Here is an 18,253-nt window from a genome sequence, read left to right on the forward strand (position 1 = left end):
ATGAAGAAGTTATTGATGCAGTACGACGTTGGCTCCGACATCGACCAGTGGAATGGTACCGTGCAGGCATACAGGCCCTCATTTCAAGGTGGCGTAAGGCCGTAGCATTGAATGGAGATTACGTTGAAAAATAGTGTTGTGTAGCTAAAAGAATGGGGAATAACCTGGTGTATTTCAATGCTGAATAAAACAACCCCTGTTTCAGAAAAAAAATGTGTTGCATTACTTATTGAACTGCCCTCGTAAATAGAACTAAAACCACAGCTTTGCAGATCGGTGGCGGTATCGGAGACATATCCCATATTACCTGGTACAAGGTCAACCTCAAGGTTACCTTTGAGGCCAAACCAGACAAATTCCTGACGAAGAACTGGTCACACATGCTTAATAAATTACGTGCTGCTTTGATACTTCACTCCGACCGTGACTTGAACATACTACAGAAAGTTAAGACCATCGAGATCGCCATTACGAGCAAGATGAATTATTTGGCGCAAATTCTTCCAATCTCCGACCATTTAGCCAAGAGTATACAACAAGCGTTATGTTGGATTCTTTTTAGGGGGCATATTTTCAAAGTTCAATTCGATACCTTAACCTTACCTTCGTCCAAAGGTGGCCTTCACCTCATTAAAGTACACAAAAAATGTATCACCCTGCTCCTAAATCGCATCAGGAAGGAGTTTCGTACCCGGAGGACCGGTATCATCAGAAACTTCATTCAGCGGTGGAAGCCTCATAGCCTTGACCCACCCGTTAATATCGCCGGCATTCCTCTTTATTACTGACATGTGCGACTGTACTACATGGAAATGAGCTACATTCCACACAACATTGTCGATAACGGAAGCCTGACGAACAGGAAGCTGTATGACATTCTCATGACAGCCAACCACAGGAATCGTCTCCAAGAAAAACATCCACATACACATTGGAGTATAGTATGACGGAATGTGCACAGCGACATGTTACCATCACGCGTCATAGCCGTCTGGTATCTAACAGTCAATGATAAAGTAGCAACGAATGAAAAGCTACATAAAATAGGCCTTCATCCAACGCCCAACTGTGGCGCATGCGGAAGAGTCGATACGCTTATTCATAGGTTCACGTGCGGACATGCGGAAGAAATTACAACATTTCTTCGTCAACGATTGTCGGTGATAGACCGTACGACGCCCAGAGGTGTAGACCTTTCAGAGATCATCCAGCCACAAAAACTGAGATATCCACGAGCAAAAAACAACGCTGCAACCTGGATCATGGGCCACACAGCATCGTTTATTATGCAGAATAGGCATGCTACTTTCCTAGACCATTATTCTTACATAGAAATTCAACACTTTAAAATGAGTCAACATTGTGACTACAGGAGGATATTTGGAAATATGCTGAAAATCATAATTAACGGTTAAATGCTTCAAATACAATATTTCGGATAGCAGAGGTTGCCAGTGGCCTGTAAGCATGAATCCTATTTGCTTCCTGGGACTTTAGTTCTTGTCGAAATTTTAAGATACTGTTCAGATGCTCACCAATGCAGAAGGCATTTTTTCTTTCCCATTTTCGTTTTAACATTTTCCTTCTCTCGCAGAGCAGTGGAGCAACTTTCCTTCAACAATGAAGTGATAGTATTTTGTGCACCATAAAATTTTCTGTTTACTACTTGCCAAAAAAACCTCAAGAAGACATTTCATTTCTTATATTGCGCAACGGCAGCCTAGAAATGATATATACTTTGTTCATTCTATTCTCGTTACAAATTGCAGCAAATGATTATTTTTCCCTTCCTTATAAAAAAAAATTTTAAAAAAGTTGAGCTGATGATACGTTCATATATCTATGGTCTGGGTTCGATTCCAACTTCGGGCAGTGATTTTAGATAGGGAGAGGCAGATTCCATTCTCTTCTGGCTACACCAAGTGAAGAAGATATAATGGCATTGTGGTCTGAAATTCACTTTAAAAATGATAAGCCTCCTCTAGACGTTAGGTTGAGCCACAATAAAGTCTGGAGTGGCGACATATAGAAACTCTATCACCAGCAACCTTTCTTATACTAGTTATTTATTTCTAGTGACGAAACAAAAGCTATGTAGGATCACAGGACACTTATTCCATCTTTTATCTGAGCTTCTGTATGTCGATAAAATCGGTTCTGAACTGGGAATGCAACTCAGACCGCCCTTAACGCGGAATTTGATCCCTTCGTGACAATACAGCTCGCCTACAATTTGTTGTTTGTTCAAACCTGCAGATTCCTCAACATCTCCACATATTGCGCGTAAATGGGTTAGAATCCTGGCCCGGCACTAAAGATTTCATTATGTATTATCAAGATCTAGCAAGAGAACACCTATATGCTGATGGACAATAATTTCGATTTTTAATGTATTTTCATTCGTTGTCAACACTAACGATATTTGACGTTCTTAACTCCCCGTGAGACACAGAACTATTTGCGAGATCACTGTAAGTTCAAGATGTTATTCAGAGCTGCAGGTGGAGAAAAATTCGGTAGCTGACGTCTCTTTGTTTGTAGTCAACAACGATATGTGTGGGACTCTATTCCCAGTCAGCACTAAACTCTCCGTCATATTATTTCTAGTTCAAACATGCTCACATGTCGCTGCTCGTGCAACAAACCCATATTTAACGTTCGTTTTCTCTAGAATAAAACAGCGATAGGTTCTAGGTTGGAGTCCTGGTAAGGAAAAAATTAATGTTTCGTCTCGTCATTTCAGTTAAAACATCTAGCTACTGCCGAGAAAATGTGATATGTCACAGTTGATTGTGCTTCGATATTTATCTTATTAGGTTCTGGGTTCGAATCCCTGTCCGACACACAGCTTTGCCTCACGGCATTTCAAATAAGTTACTTGTTAAGAAGCAGTATTTATCATCTCTCGTAGCTCGTTAACAGGGACGATAGGTGCTAGGTAGGAATTCGCGTCCGTTAAAAATGTTTGCGTTATGTAATTTAAAGTTGATATTTGCTAACTGATACTGTCTAAAATAGAATCATTCTCTGTATGCCTAATCAGAAATGACTGTTAGTTTCCGTTAGTCGCGAAATCTTTGCTTAGTCTGCATGACCTGGGTGAATCCATATGCAGAACGAGACGGTTCGTCGTGTCATTTGAAGTTCATACATATTCTCAACTAGCTTCTCGTGAATAACTTAAATTTTTAATGTCATTTTGTGTTAAATAATAAGTACGGTATGTTACTTTGAAGAGTAAATCATGAATACGACGAACTTACTACGTGCATTACCTATCTTACGTAATAATGAGAGTGGTAACATTTCAGGGATGTCATTTATTGCAATAAATGTGAGCTTACAAGCCTTAAGGACAGTCTTACCTGTGATGAGGTGTTCCCTGATATTTGTAATATCGTAGTATTACTTTACATCTTGAATTATTGCGATACAGAGCAGTGTTTTCTAGTGGTGACTTGTTGGAACCATTTTCAATAGTCAAACGACTGTACCAAGGAGCGATTAGAGGACCTGGTAGACAGCTGCGTTATGTCGGTTGCATGCGAATCAGGCGAAATGCAATTCAGGTCGTTCGGATACTTTTGAGCACGACTGTACAATGGACTGTATTTTGCTTCAGTCTTCTCCAAGGTCAAAATAAAACTAACGCAGTACGAAGTGCTGGACCCTCTAATTACAATCCCTTCTTGAAATATTAATTGCAGACGCCTAGTGGACGCTGCAAGTACAATCCCTTTTTGGCAATTTATTTCCAATCCCAAGTTTTCCTTTCAGGTTCCTTTCATGGCTCTTATGAAAATATTAATATATACAATATACTGAGTATTATTTCGGTTTGTTTACATTGTAAATAAAGTTGAAAAGCTTCAGCATACGTTCTGGAACTCATGACCTGGAACTCATTTTTGGCCAAGCCCTGCCTATGCTATTGAGTTGGATGATATCGGATTTGACTAGCAGGGGCGATCCCCTTGTAAGACCGACATCTTTATCTTCTTTGGTGGCTGAAAATAGGTTCCGTAGCCTTCTTCACGTGACGATCATCCTTAAGCGGTCCTTCATCTAGCATAATGGGCAGGCTCCCGAGAAGAAGGAGCATAAGATCTATTTTCCCACTACGGAAGATGAGAAAGGAGAAGCTGTACCCGATTAAGGACAATCCCGGTCTAACGATCTCTGCAATTTATAGGAGTCCTTGTAAGGGCGGAAGCAACTATATTAGTCTTCCTATCTATACCGTTGACGACCGCTGTGTACAACACGAAAAGAACATTAAAGAGCGAGAAATTGAGATATCACCAGCCTGTCTCACAAAAATCACAGAATAATATTTTGCGTACCTATAATCTTCTGCATACTGGTATTCGCTTATTAACGAAGTAGTAGTCACTGCAATGTGCGAGAATGAATATTTCGTCCATAGGGGACGGTCTTATGAGGGCGTCGACGGCTGATCAATACAAATAAAACAGTTTCTGCGTCAGTCACTTGTTTATTTTGCAACCACGCGTTTCTATGGTTCACACCATCATTTTCAGGTGAAGAATTGTTTATTTACATGGCTGGTGTTCGTGAAGAGTACAGACATCTTTGCACAATCGTAGATCAAGGACAGAGTTGGTTATCTTACGTCTTTTGAGGGACGGTAGAGTTGTAAAAGGTCTTTATACTATTGCCTGATGTACATCCTCTCCACTGCACATTACATGCCTGGTGTATATAAATTCAACAAATTTTGATGGAACTGGGGCTTGGCTGTGAATAAGGCAGGTTACTGCTTGTTTAAAATCTCCCATCCATCCAACACATTAATTTTTGATGTTGAATTTTATAATCATAGTAATCCTCCCCCCATGAACCATGGACCTTGCCGTTGGTGGGGAGGCTTGCGTGGCTCAGTGATACAGATAGCAGTACCGTAGGTGCAACCACAACGGAGGGTTATCTGTTGAGAGGCCAGACAACCGCGTGGTTCCTGAAAAGGGGCAGCAGCCTTTTCAGTAGTTGCAGGGGCAACAGTCTGGATGATTGACTGATCTGGCCTTGTAACACTAACCAAAACGGTCTTACTGTGCTGGTACTGCGAACGGCTGAAAGCAAGGGGAAACTACAGCCGTAATTTTTCCCGAGGGCATGCAGCTTTACTGTATGGTTAAATGATGATGGCGTCCTCTTGGGTAAAATATTCCGGAGGTAAAATAGTCCCCCATTCGGATCTCCGGGCGGGGACTACCCAAGAGGACGTCGTTATCAGGAGAAAGAAAACTGGCGTTCTACGGATCGGAGCGTGGAATGCCAGATCTCTTAATCGGTCAGGTAGGTTAGAAAATTTAAAAAGGGAAATGGATAGGTTAAAGTTAGATATAGTGGTAATTAGTGAAGTTCGGTGGCAGGAGGAACAACACTTTTGGTCAGGCGAATACAGGATTATAAATACAAAATCAAATAGGGGTAATGCAGGAGTAGGTTCAATAATGAATAAAAAAAATAGGAGTGCGGGTAAGCTACTACAAACAGCATAGTGAACGCACTATTGTGGCCAAGATAGACACGAAGCCCATGCCTATTACAGTACTACAAGTTTATATGCCAACTACTGTATGCGGATGGCTGAGGCGATAGACTAAATGTGGTGGTTAGGAGGTTCGGCACTGCGAGTGGTTGAACAACGGCTGAGGTGCTGTCAGTACATGGCCATGGTCCTCCAACAACAAAAGACACGCAGTACAATGTGACACAGTACCCGATGGTGCATTTTGCAGTTCCCTTTGTGGAAGCTCTGACCTATCTTACGTGGAATATATACAGGCCAAGCGGGGTCGAGGAATTTTTTTGAACAGTGGTGTTGAAGGGATGGGGCAAATTGTTTAACAAGGGACTTTCAGCGTAAGAGAACTGTAGTGTCATAGGAGCGGGGGGAAGACCTATGATTTTTTCAAATTCCTGCCAGGAAGGGGTTCTAAACTTAGAACGCCAGTGACTTAGTAACTATGCAGGCTGTGCCAGTCTCCACCAGATCCGCCATCTGAAATTCTATACATAGCACAGCTGATCTGACACTCATCGGTTTGTTGCAGGATTCTCGAACATATTCTCAGTTCGAATATAATGAATTTCCTTGAGACAGAGAAGTTGCTGTCCATGCATCATCACGGCTTTAGAAAGCATCGCTCCTGAGAAACGCAACTCGCCCTTTTTTCACATGATATCTTGCGAACCATGGATGAAGGATATCAGACGGATGCCATATTCCTTGACTTCCGGAAAGCGTTTGACTCGGTGCCCCACTGCAGACTTTCTAACTAAGGTACGAGCATATTCCCAAATACGTGAGTGGCTCGAAGACTTCTTAAGTAATAGAACCCAGTACGTCGTCCTCGATGGTGAGTGTTCATCGGAGGTGAGGGTATCATCTGGAGTGCCCCATGGAAGTGTGGTAGGTCCGCCGTTGTTTTCTATCTACATAAATGATCTTTCTGATAGGGTGGATTGCAATGTGCGGCTGTTTGCTGATGATGTTGTAGTGTACGGGAAGGTATCGTCGTTGAGTGACTGTAGGAGGATACAAGATGACTTGGACAGGGTTTGTGACTGGTGTAAAGAATGGCAGCTAACTCTAAATATACACTCCTGGAAATGGAAAAAAGAACACATTGACACCGGTGTGTCAGACCAACCATACTTGCTCCGGACACTGCGAGAGGGCTGTACAAGCAATGATCACACGCACGGCACAGCGGACACACCAGGAACCGCGGTGTTGGCCGTCGAATGGCGCTAGCTGCGCAGCATTTGTGCACCGCCGCCGTCAGTGTCAGCCAGTTTGCCGTGGCATACGGAGCTCCATCGCAGTCTTTAACACTGGTAGCATGCCGCGACAGCGTGGACGTGAATCGTATGTGCAGTTGACGGACTTTGAGCGAGGGAGTATAGTGGGCATGCGGGAGGCCGGGTGGACGTACCGCCGAATTGCTCAACACGTGGGGCGTGAGGTATCCACAGTACATCGATGTTGTCGCCAGTGGTCGGCGGAAGGTGCACGTGCCCGTCGACCTGGGACCGGACCGCAGCGACGCACGGATGCACGCCAAGACCGTAGGATCCTACGCAGTGCCGTAGGGGACCGCACCGCCACTTCCCAGCAAATTAGGGACACTGTTGCTCCTGGGGTATCGGCGAGGACCATTCGCAACCGTCTCCATGAAGCTGGGCTACGGTCCCGCACACCGTTAGGCCGTCTTCCGCTCACGCCCCAACATCGTGCAGCCCGCCTCCAGTGGTGTCGCGAAGGGCGTGAATGGAGGGTCGAATGGAGACGTGTCGTCTTCAGCGATGAGAGTCGCTTCTGCCTTGGTGCCAAAGATGGTCGTATGTGTGTTTGGCGCCGTGCAGGTGAGCGCCACAATCAGGACTGCATACGACCGAGGCACACAGGGCCAACACCCGGCATCATGGTGTGGGGAGCGATCTCCTACACTGGCCATACACCACTGGTGATCGTCGAGGGGACACTGAATAGTGCACGGTACATCCAAACCGTCATCGAACCCATCGTTCTACCATTCCTAGACCGGCAAGGGAACTTGCTGTTCCAACAGGACAATGCACGTCCGCATGTATCCCGTGCCACCGAACGTGCTCTAGAAGGTGTAAGTCAACTACCCTGGCCAGCAAGATCTCCGGATCTGTCCCCCATTGAGCATGTTTGGGACTGGATGAAGCGTCGTCTCACGCGGTCTGCACGTCCAGCACGAACGCTGGTCCAACTGAGGCGCCAGGTGGAAATGGCATGGCAAGCCGTTCCACAGGACTACATCCAGCATCTCTACGATCGTCTCCATGGGAGGATAGCAGCCTGCATTGCTGCGAAAGGTGGATATACACTGTACTAGTGCCGACATTGTGCATGCTCTGTTGCCTGTGTCTATGTGCCTGTGGTTCTGTCAGTGTGATCATGTGATGTATCTGACCCCAGGAATGTGTCAATAAAGCTTCCCCTTCCTGGGACAATGAATTCACGGTGTTCTTATTTCAATTTCCAGGAGTGTAGATAAATGTAAATTAATGCAGATGAATAGGAAAAAGAATCCCGTAATGTTTGAATACTCCATTAGTAGTGTAGCGCTTGACACAGTCACGTCGATTAAATATTTTGGTGTAACATTGCAGAGCAATATGAAGTGGGACAAGCATGTAATGGCAGTTGTGGGGAAGGCGGATAGTCGTCTTCGGTTCATTGGTAGAATTTTGGGAAGATGTGGTTCATCTGTAAAGGAGACCGCTTATAAAACACTAATACGACCTATTCTTGAGTACTGCTCGAGCGTTTAGGATCCCTATCTGGTCGGATTGAGGGAGGACATAGAAGCAGTTCAGAGGCGGGCTGCTAGATTTGTTACTGGTAGGTTCGATCAGCACGTGAGTGTTACGGAAATGCTTCAGGAACTAGGGTCGGAGTCTCCGGAGGAAAGGAGGCGTTCTTTTCGTGCGTCGCTACTGAGGAAATTTAGAGAACCAGCATTTGAGGCTGACTGCAGTACAATTTTACTGCCACCAACTTATATTTCGCGGAAAGATCACAGAGATAAGATAAGAGAGATTAGGGCTCGTACAGAGGCATATAGGCAGTCAGTTTTCCCTCGTTCTGTTTGGGAGTGGAACAGGGAGAGAAGATGCTAGTTGTGGTACGAGGTACCCTCCGCCACGCACCGTATGGTCGATTGCGGAGTATGTATGTAGATGTAGATGCAGGTTGTGTCCATATCCATCGGGTCTGAAATAATGGATGTGACATTATAGGACTGGGGAACCCTGACAAGCATGCAGCCTGTGCCAGGATTTTCAAGCTGCAACTTGGACAGCAATATCGGATTTTGAAATTATAGGACTGTGCCAGTATCACCTTTTCCGCCATCTTCTATCGCCATTTCGGATTCTAATGTCATAAAGGTTATGCTAAAATCAGCCATATTTGATTTTTGAATTTCCCATCAATATGATATTTCCCCAACACAGATTTTTTTAATTTCCCTTCAGAGTACACTTATTGACAATTAGGTGAGCTGTGACATCATGGGAGTTGGGGAAAACCACATTGATGTGGCATCAATGAGTGCACTGTCTGCTACAGTGTATGATAGACGATCTAATTTATGTTACTATATAACAACAGCTTTATTATCTGATTGTATTATCTGATGCCAATAATTTTGTATGGCATTGTGTGAGTATAATTCTTTTATGGACCTGATGACAGTCTGTTGACTGATACCAGTTGTCAAATAAAGCAATTTTATCAGCATCTCTTGGAGTTAACGACGTTGTACAAATATGAAAACACGTGCGTCAGCTAAGCTCTCACATTATGCTTGTAATATTGGGACTATAATTCTGCCTATACTTTCATTTCTACTTTGAAATCAAATACTATCCCTCTCCATCTGTTCCCAAGGTCCAATGTGTGCTGCTTGATATGTCACTTCCCATTCGTAATTACTTGGGCTGTCTCCAAATCTTTCGAATCTGTCAACTGACAGAATATTTTCGTTTGCAACTCCTCATTCTGCAAACGAGTCTTTCACGTTACTTTCTGCAGCTATTGTATATTTCAAAAAATAATCGATACTTCTTAAAGTTCCTCTTCAATAGACATATTTTCATTATCATGTGAGTTATTTCCTATCGCTTTCGAAGCTAGCAAGAAAATTAATAACTCAACATATTTATTAGGGTCATTCCAGAGGTGATTTGTGTCGATAATTTCAGTATTATGAAAAGGACAGATCGCTACTCACAATGTAGAGGAGACGTTGAGTCGCGAACAGGCAAAACGGTGAGACTGTTATACACTCAAGATGTAGGCCAAAAGGGATTCTTATAAAGAAGAAAACACACACACACACACACTCACACATTCACACAAGCATTTCTCTAACACACACACACGCGCGAGCGCGCGCGCACACACACACACACACACACACACACACACATGCCCACGGCCTCTGGCCACTGAGGATGAACTTGTCTGGAAACACAGAAGGAGGAGGAAGAAAAGGGTGTACGCTGAGTAAAGTAATGCATAAGCGAATAGTAAGAAAGGAATGCAACACGGGTTTGTGGGGTGGAAGAAGAATCGGTAGACAAAAGCAAATAATTAAAAATCCAGGATGGATCAAGAAAAGGATAGATTGCTGCTCACTATATAGAGGAGATTTTGAGTCGTAGATAGGCGCAACAAAAAAAGTGCTATGCATTTAAGCTTTCAGCCAAAAGCCTTCTTATAAAGTCGAAAACGCAAACACATTCACACAAGCACAACTCACGCACATGACCACTGTCTCTGGCCATCTTCACCACTCCCCATACCTGTCTCCGTCTCCTACTTTCCGTCCTCTGTCTGTTCATCTCTTCCGTACCCGTTTCTCCACATTATCACCCCACACCCCACTCCAATAAGAGATTGTTGGTTCACATCCCCCACAATATTTGTTTCCAGATCTTAAGTAAAATGTGTTCCTGCTGGTTCATACCCCCATAGTATTTCTTTCCAGATAGTAAGAAATATGTGTTCCAGGTTGGCTTGGAAATCGATACAGAGGTTTAGAACGAGCTTTTCACCAACCGCTTTGCGCACATACGCACATCTCACATATATTTAACATACTTCACATTATTTGTACACTTATTTCACCTGTATCTCTAGCGAAATTAGCCCTTCGGTTTACTTTTCACACAGCTCAGTGTTTATGACATGACATCTTCTGAACTACTTGTTGTACAATGATACAGTTTTGCAGATACGTTCATGGAATGTGTGGATACTTCCTGCAAAATATGCTGCAAATAGCCGTGGTAGTAAAGAAGCAATGAATTAAAACGTCATGCAAGATGCGGCAGTTTTCCACGCATCTCAGTGTTTATGACACAATGTCTCCTGAACTGTCGGTCGTACAATGATCCATATTTATGCAGGTGCATACAGTGTATACATGAATACTGTCTACAAAAAGTGTTGGGAATAGAACTGTTATTATTAACGAATTAATAAATTAAAATTCATGTCTGATGCGACAGTTTTAGTGCGTGAACAGCAAAAATGTATTAAGTGATACACTTTTTCCTTTCATAATTTTTTTGGGTGTGTAACGAGAAAAAGTCTCATACAGCTTTAAAATTATGAGTAAAGTTTATTTTAGATAATTAAGTTCTATCATCATTCTCAAACACTGGATAAATATGGTCTAGGTATTCGTGCATCATGAGTTACGCTTCTCTTTCAGCCTCATCCCCACAGTGTTTTTTTCCAGACACTAAGTGATATGTGACCAAGTTTTGTTGAAATAGATTTGAAATAGATTTTAATTCCAGTAATGCATATTACTATAATTTCCTGTCAAATAGATTTAACTTCACAGTATTCAGTTCATATTTTTGAATAGTGTTTTTGTTGCTCACTCCTCTCGTGGATAACAAAGCACATTTCCTGCAAGTGAATCTGAATCCAGAATATGCTTTATGCATCCCACATTGGGTTGTGTGTGTGTGGGGGGGGGGGGGGGGGGCAGGGGGGGAGAGAGAGAGAGAGAGAGAGAGAGAGAGAGAGAGAGAGAGATTACGAAAGTTGGATAAATAATCGGATACTTTTGAACATAGCGCCAATACAGATGACGCTTAAGCATTTTCCTTTTTTAAAAAAAATACTCATGTATAATTAGATACCTTTGAAAATGTGAAATGTATTTGCAGTTGCAAATATGAACCACTTTCAGCTGTATATTGGAATGATGACAATGAAAATCAGTGCCATAAAAAACATTGCATCATACTTGTTAATAGCACAGGCCCAGCTATTTTGTATTTATTCACCAATACTAGGCCATCAACCTTCACTGGGATACAAAGACTCATTTTCCTGGACAGGAATATACGTAACGTATGAGTGTAGGCTGTGACACAAGGAGGATGACATACGGAAGTTTGGTTCCGGCCATGATATGTGCAGACAGCCAAAGCAGTAAAGAGGACTGCTCAGGTGAAGTGGGAAATCTGGGTTCGAGTCCCGATCTGCCACAAATTTTCATTACAGTCATTCTAATATACAGCCAAAGGTGGTTCATACTCGCAACTGTGACTGTAGTCGCTGCAGTGCCTGTTCCTTCAGAGATGCATGCACACAGGCACTGCTATTTCGTACTCTGGAATATGTAAATTTGGAAGAATGTGGTTAAGTCTAATGGAACCAAACTACTGAGGTCATCGGTCCCTAGGCCTACACACTACTTAACCTATGTTAAACAAATTTACGCTAGGGACAACACACACACCCATGCCAGAGGGAGCACGCGAACCTCCGACGGGGGCAGCCGCGCGGACCATGACACGGCTCCCTAGACCGCACGGCTACCCCGCGCAGCTCTGGAATATGTAAACTACACACACCAACTGACTGTTTCGATTTAGGGAAAACAAATACTGAATTGTAATTGGGTACAAGCACCACATAGTAATCTATTAAACTTCCTGTTTTGTGATTTGTGATTTTAAATTTCATTTTTAATGGAAGCTAGAAATAATTTACCATCAACGCCATTCTGCAATTTTTTTTAAATTTCCGACTAGTGTCATTTTCTATTTTTAAATTTCCTAGCAGTGGCATTTTTTACTTTACAATTTCCCTGCAGCAGCATATTTGATTTTTAAGTTTTTTCACCATCCATTATCACTGATATAATATCTCCACGCTCATAAATGACATCATTTGTTAAGGTCACGACTGATGACCTCAGATGTTAAGTCCTATAGTGCTGAGAGCCATTTGTTGTCTCCGTCTGCATGTGACATGGCTATTGTCAAGGATGATCAAAGTGTTCTGGAACATATACAGGATGTAAGAGGCAAAAATGCAGATATTTTTATTGCTGAGTGAGAACAGTTTATAGTGCGTTTAAAATTAGTTGCGACTTTTGACATTTCAGTGCGAAGCGAGTGGAGGGAATCGTAGTTGCCAGCGTGTGCTAGGCGCATCAGCACATGACCACAGTATAATGGCAGGCTCGCTTGACTGCGTGCTACAATTCTCAAACGCTTTTTTAAGAAAAGATTCGGTAATAAACTCTCATTCTTGCACATCTCAAAGTTTAATAACACCTTCATGATAAAAAGCCTATCATTTCGTTAATGGCCACAGTTACTGTGATATTCCGTTAATAGGTAACTACTGCTAGAAATTCTTAGTTTGTAGTGAAAAATAGGTGTCACTATGAATTTGCGTTTGGTGCATGTTAGGTTACAAGTTTGCTGCGTATTAAATAAAGATAATTAGTGAATCATTCTTTAAACTTGGAGCGATATCACTGCCGGTTTCCAGTCTCGAGAAAATGGAATGCATGTAAAGCGCTCCGTCACGAACTCGTGATCAGTGAAAAAAAAATAGAATGAAATATTTATAAATTCCTCTCGTATCTCATAAATGGCGAGAAATACCGAAACAAGAATTTGGCAAATGACAGCGTGCAAAGACGAGAGTGTTTTGTTGTATGATTAATATGCGAAACACACATATCGACTGATATATTCAAGCGTCAACAGATTTTTTTAATGAAATAATGCAATTATTGAGGGCAATCGATACCCGGTGAAACGAGGACTGCTGTGGGTTTCGTAACATTATAAGTGAAGAAGTTACACGTTTGTTTTTATACTGAGAATGGGCCATTTCATAAACAATTGACCTGACTCACAAGCGGTTGCTAGTTTAATAATATACTATTTCAGGGCTCTGTTGCAATTACAACTGCATTAGAATTTAGCGAAATGATTTTTTCTAAACTCTGCTGTGCTTCGACAAAAGAAGCCGATTTTAACATGGCAACAGCAGAAGCTACGTATTCGTCAAAACTCGTCACTGTCCTTCATGAATCAGTATCTTCTCAGCTATGTTCTTGATATGACTGACTATTCAAAACCAGTTCTGTCGTGTAAAATTTGCAGTGAATTCTTTTGTCGGCATTTCAACCTCAGCGAGCGTAAACTTCTTGCTGTTTTTTGCCACATTACTTTTCACCTGTACTCCATTCACCGAAACAAGAGACGTACTGTAAACACGGCAAGGCGCGTGACCACAGCGCTACAGTCGAGGGGTGTACAAGGCAGGAGCGTCACAAATGAAAAAATGAAAGTCCTGTTTTGATAATTTGTCACCTGAACGTGATAGAGTGATCCAAGAACTACCTTCTGACACATTTCTTTCATTACATTAAAATTTATTGTCACTTAAAAAGAGAAATATTTAAGCTTTCAGGAAAAGTTGTTTTTCGCATTACTCTATATTTATCACGCCGTAACTCCTAAACTGTGTGTCGTACAGCAAAATGATTTTATAATTGCCTTCAGTACAATATGTTGATGACGTCTGCAAATTTTCTACCCAATAGAGTCACTAATAGTGAAGTAATAAATTAAAATCTCACGTCTGATGCAGAACTTTTACCAAATCATCATCCGAAATATAGTAAGCGACTAACTTTTCCCCTTTAAATTTTTTTGTGGGGGTGTACGCGAGAAAAGTTTCAGAAAGGTTTGAATTTAATTTTGTAGTTTGTTCGAATGCGATGGGTGCAACCGTTTGCCCTTTATGAGAGATGCATTGTGCGGTTTGCAGGCGCGGCGCTCAGTCAGTGTGGCTGTCTCAGTTGCAGATGTGAGCTCGTTAGCGGGTGTTGTACAGCGGCAATTTCATGATATCTTAAGTTAATCTGTAAAGACGCTTGAAAGACTATTTGTTGATTATTAGAGTAAGTATATGTGTTTGTAGTTACGCTGAGCATTCACTGTTTATGTGCGCATCCAATAGCATCGCATGGTTTCTTATTTTATATTTTCACTTATTTCATTAGCATCACATACGGCTGTCCTCATTATGTCAGCCACGGATTCAGCGAGCGAGGTCGACGTGTCAGTTCTGAGTCCACCAAAGAAGCGAGCACAGAAGAAATCATTAAGTTCTTCTGAGAAGCACATGGTGCTTAATGTGTATAAAACGGAACTGTTACATCCAGAGCAGTCGATGAGTGACATTCTTTCGAAAACAGCTGCAGCTACAGGTGTTGGACGTTGTTCAGTGTATCGTGTGATAAGTGAGTACAAGGCCACACTCTTTGAAGTCTCCCAAGAAAGGATTATTACGACAGAAACTTTCTGAAAGTGTTGATGACATCGATAGAAATGCGATACGAAGGAAAGTACAGGAATTTTTTTTCGTAACGAATTGCCAACAGTTGACAAAGTGCTTACAGTCGTGAACGAAGATGCAGATCTGGGCAATTTTCGGAGAACTACATTTTGTAAGTTAATGAGAGAAATGAATTTCAAATATGTCCGGCGTTGGCGCGATAGCATGCTAATAGACAGGGATGACATCGTTTTATGGAGGCGGTGTTATCTTCGAACCATTAAATGGTTGAGAGATAAAGACAGACCCTTTACTATTTGGACGAGACGTGGGTGAACGCAGGACATACCCGAAGTTACGTCTGGGTAAATGACTATAAATTCCTCAAAACAAGCGTTTCTGTCCGGATTATCCACCGGAAGCAAGGGCCCATCAGGTAAAGGGAAATGTCTGATTATCGCACACATTGGCAGCAAAGAAGGGTTCGTTGAAGGATGTTTGTGGACTTTCGAATCCAAGAAAAGTGAAGATTATCATGAGGAGATGTGCGTCGAAACCTTCGAGATGTGTTTTCAAGATGTTCTTCTTCGGCTTCAGGAAAATGCAGTTATTGTTCTTGATAACGCGCCGTACCATTCTCAGAGAAAAGAAAAAGTTCCCAATGCGAATTACAATAAGCACGAAATATCAGAGTGGCTAAAATTTAAAAACATTGATTTTGAAGACGGTATGTCGAAGAAAGAACTTTAAGATATGGTTAAAAATCACAGAACAGCGCACAACGAATACGCAATAGATGTAATGGCGAAGAATGCAGGGAAAACTGTTCTCAGAATTCCTCCGTACCACTGTAAATTAAACGCCATCGAGTTAGTGCGGGTCAGAATCAAAGGCTACGTTGCAGCGAAAAACAAAACATACAAAATGCCGGAAGTACTGCTAGAAGAAGCAGCAAGAACAGTAACTGCAGAGGATTGGAACAAGTGCATCATCCACGTCGTAGAAAAAGTGGAAACTCAAATGTGGAAATTAGACTGCATTATAGAGGAGAGAGAGGAGCGGTTTGTTATAAACCTCAATGAAAACAGTTCAGGTTCGACAGTGTGAACCTTGTTTCGTCCTTTATCATTATTATTATTACTGGTATTATTGTTAAAATTAACTATTAATGATGTTTGAATGGAGCGTTTTGTTAGCAACCTGAATGAAAGAAATCTGCTTCGACAGAATGAACTCAGTTTAACATTATTTTAACATTATTGTTAAATTTATTTCGTACATTGTTGCCCAGGTTTCTCACGGTCCGCTGTGACAGCTCGGCAGCCAGCCGAACGCCGCCAGCTGCAAAACGTGCGCCAAGGATTTTCCACACCCCTACGTATCACGTGAACACCGAATGCTTTCTCTGGAAACGAGCGTAGTCGCTCACGTGACATTGTTTATGTTTCGTCCCAGCTCTCGGTGAATACACTATAGGCCCATATATTCTCTGTCGATTTAAATAATCTTCGACAAAAGAAACCGATTTTAACATGGCAACAGCAGAAGCTACGTATTCCTCAAAACTCGTCACTGTCCTTCATGAATCAGTATCTTCTCAGCTATGTTCTTGATATGACTGACTATTCAAAACCAGTTCTGTCGTGTAAAATTTGCAGTGAATTCTTTTGTCGGCATTTCAACCTCAGCGAGCGTAAACTTCTTGCTGTTTTTTGTTACATTACTTTTCACCTAGGCCCATATATTCACTGTCGATTTAAACAAGCATGATACGTTGGAAGCCTGAATAAACTATGCCCTTTACCGTTAGCCCGGTCGACGACCTGGTAGCGTGAAGTTTTGGCTTGTACATGCTAGGTTCAGCTTTATCTCGTGGAACATTTCTTTGCACCCAGAGCAAAATATCCGCTTTCCTCCACTGCGTTGTTGGAGCTTTATGCATCACAACAGAGTGGCAAGGCGTTTCGCCCATCATTATTTGTAGAAGACAACCGTTTTCTTGGTTAGTACCTTTAAGTATTTGTAGCAAGAGCAAGAAATTAATGCTTATTTTTCCCTTGGATTGCAGGTGAAGTGTTGAAATGTGGACACGTGGACTCAAAACGTTTAGTCGATACTGACAGGTGTAGTCCACTTAGAGGTGCACTTACGACCATGTATAAAACGCCAGCTGATGAAGTTTGTGACGTGTTTGATGGAAGACTGTTCGATGCAAAGGAAAAATAGTCAACACACTGATATGTGTACACTTTAAGGTACCACATATAAAATGTCTGCCCTTATACCTGTTCCACCCTGTATAGATGTATTACTGTTACCTTATAATATTTTTCTGAAACACTGAAATAGAAACCTTTATTATACAGATTTTAATAAACTTTTTCTTGCATTTGAAACAACATGGGAAACAATTTTATCTAGTGTGATGTTGGTACCCCAAGAATATGGTTTTGGAATAATTCAACAGCTACTGGAGGTGACAAAGGCGCCCTACAGATGGCAGTCAGGGCTTGAGTAACTGTATGTTCGATTGGCTGGTTCATATTCTTCGCCAGGGGCCAGAAGTGGTTGTCCCACATTGGTGGCATGATGGTAGGCACTCTCGTCCGTTAGTAGGTCTCCCTTTTTCCGTGTTCTTTACCGGCACAGTCACAGGTGTCCCTGCAAGGCGATGTCTTTGCGTCCTACAGGTCTATATCCCTGGATGTCGATGTACATTCGGCTGGCTGGCTCATATTCTACTTCTGGCCAATTACATTATTGTGAAACATTTTTTATACCATCCACAATTTCGAAATCCTTATAGCAGACAGGGAGGACCACACACAGACATTGTTGGGATAGAATTCCTTCACTGAGCAAGCCCCATAGTACCAGTTAAGAATAGATAGTCTCTGTCCTGTCTATTTGTCATGTCTACATCCTCCTCTACTAAAACCTCCTTCCACTTCAGTGCGATCTTTCCCATACTTATCCTTGGCAAGAGAGCACACATAGACGCTGAAATGCTTTTCATAGCGAGCACTCTTTCCCTTAGCAAAATGCATATTGCCTGTTTCACATTAGCATTTCATGCCT

The sequence above is a fragment of the Schistocerca cancellata genome, chromosome 4, assembly GCF_023864275.1.
Source record: "Schistocerca cancellata isolate TAMUIC-IGC-003103 chromosome 4, iqSchCanc2.1, whole genome shotgun sequence".
Taxonomy (NCBI): domain Eukaryota; kingdom Metazoa; phylum Arthropoda; class Insecta; order Orthoptera; family Acrididae; genus Schistocerca; species Schistocerca cancellata.